Source organism: Pinus tabuliformis, chromosome 4_1, assembly GCF_031772625.1.
Source record: "Pinus tabuliformis cultivar Carrire ecotype Pingquan chromosome 4_1, CPIR1, whole genome shotgun sequence".
Classification (NCBI taxonomy): domain Eukaryota; kingdom Viridiplantae; phylum Streptophyta; class Pinopsida; order Pinales; family Pinaceae; genus Pinus; species Pinus tabuliformis.
The window spans coordinates 182976177-182978562 of NC_142303.1; positions in this window are offsets into that span (position 1 = coordinate 182976177).

Here is a 2386-nt window from a genome sequence, read left to right on the forward strand (position 1 = left end):
AAATTTACAGGGTAAGTTCCTCAGAAAGAATACCAAAAGGACACCGCTCACAACCAGATCGCAGATCAATACACCAGTATTTTTGACATGGTTAAAACCCTCAAAGTGCAAGGAGGGAAATAGTCCACGACCTATCCCAACGTGGGTACTACAGGCAATTTATTAATCAAAGAATGAAAATTTACATAAGCTTCTCTCATACACGGATTACCCGAACAATGACCCTCCATGCGCTTTAAATAGAACTCATGGACCAATCGGGTGTCAAGCCACGGATCAAGTGTCGGTAATACCGAGGTGAGAGTGAACCGTCGGATCACTACATATCGTGACCGTCGGATTGTAAGTTACAAAATGTACAACGGTAAAAAAACACACTTTACCTAACTCTAACCTAACTCTATACTAGACCAAGTTGAACTTAACTATATCCTATGTGTCGGAATATCCTAACATCCCCCCTTAAGAACAACTTGGGATAGGATTGAAGGATTTACAAATATGACACAATAGGAGAAGGAAGGAGGCACTAGAGCCTATCCCCCCTTAGTGACAACTTCCTGAACTCCAAGCATATATCGAAGTTTAGTGAACTTCGCCTCTGTGAGAGCCTTTGTGAAGATGTCTGCAACCTGATCATCTGTTGGACAATATTGCACTTCAAGAACATGGTCATGAATGAGCTTTCTAATGAAGTGCATGTGTAGTTCAATGTGTTTGCTGCGCTGATGCTGGACTGGATGTTTGCATAGCTGAATGGCACTTTGATTATCACACCAAAGTGTGGTTGGATGCTGCTGCTCAAAGCCAAACTCTGATAGGATCTAACGAAGCCACAAGGCTTCCTTACTAGCTTCCACGGCACCACGATACTCTGCTTCTGCTGACGAAAGAGAAATGGCAGCCTGTTTCTTACAAGCCCATGTAATAGGTCCTGAACCAAGAGTGAAGACATAACCGGTAGTAGACTTCCGATCATCAGGGTCACCAGCCCAATCAGAATCAGTGAAACCAACTAATAGAGGAGCTGCTTTGGCACTGTAATGAATCCCAAACTGTATTGTACCTTGAACATAACGAAGTATTCTTTTAGCTGCTTTCCAATGACTTTCACGGGGGTTTTGCATAAAACGAGCAACAAGGCCAACAACAAAGGAAAGATCAGGACGAGTATGGGTTAAATACAAGAGTTTTCCGACAAGTTGACGGTATAAGGTAGCATCAACTTCAAAAGAAGTACAAGAGACTGAAAGTTTGACTCCAGACTGAAAGGGAGAAGGGGCTGGCTTACAGTCTTCCATGTGAAAATGACGAAGAATATCACAAGCATACTTGGACTGGGAAAGGAAAATACCCTCCTGGGATTGCAAGACTTGAAGACCGAGAAAATAGTGTAAGTGTCCTAAGTCTGTCATTTCAAATTTCTTTTTAAGGCTAGACTTCACATGGTTTATAAGGTTGGGATCACTACCAGTAAGAATAAGATCATCAACATAAAGAACAAGGATGATAAGAGAGTTGCCCACTTTCTTGGTGTAGATAGTATTGTCAGAATGACACCTAGAAAAGCCAGATTCTAAAAGAAAGCTATCCATTTTGGAATACCAAGCCTGAGGATCTTGCTTGAGGCCATAAAGGGATTTCTTAAGTCGACAAACAAGGCTGGAGTCTGTTTGTATGAAGCCAATGGGTTGTTCCATATAGATTTCTTCCTGCAAGTCCCCATGCAAGAAGGCAGATTTAACATCCATCTGATGGACTTCCCATTTTAAAGAGGCAGCAAGGGAAAGAACAAGGCGGATAGAGTTCATTTTGGCAACAGGGGAGAAGGTTTCAGTGTAGTCAATGCCTTCAACCTGTGAAAAGCCCTTAGCAACGAGACGAGATTTATGTTTATCAACTTTCCCATCTGGTCCATACTTGGTTCTGTAAACCCATTTACATCTAACAAGTTTGCGTCCCTTTGGTAGAGGAACAAGATCCCATGTATCATTTGTCATCAAGGAATGATATTCTTCATTCGTAGCTGCTTCCCAATGTGGATGGCCTGAAGCTTCTGCAAAAGTGTCAGGATCATGATTTACTAGAGCTTGAGCCAGTAAAGAAGAGGCTCTTTCAAACTGAGAACGTGTACGTCGCTGATCTGTAGGATCACCGGCAAGATCACCTACTGCAACCCGAGTAGCACGGACCCATCTTGGAAGTTGAGGATCCTGAGAAGGTGGGGGAGGATTATCATCCTCGCTTTCATCATCTGAAGAAGAAATGTTTTCAAAAGTAGAAGAGATAGGAAGAGGTGTCACATCTGCCGAACTAGGCTCGCAGGCCAATTTATTTTCATCAAATTTTACATCTCTTCTAATGATAACATTTTTGGACTTAAATG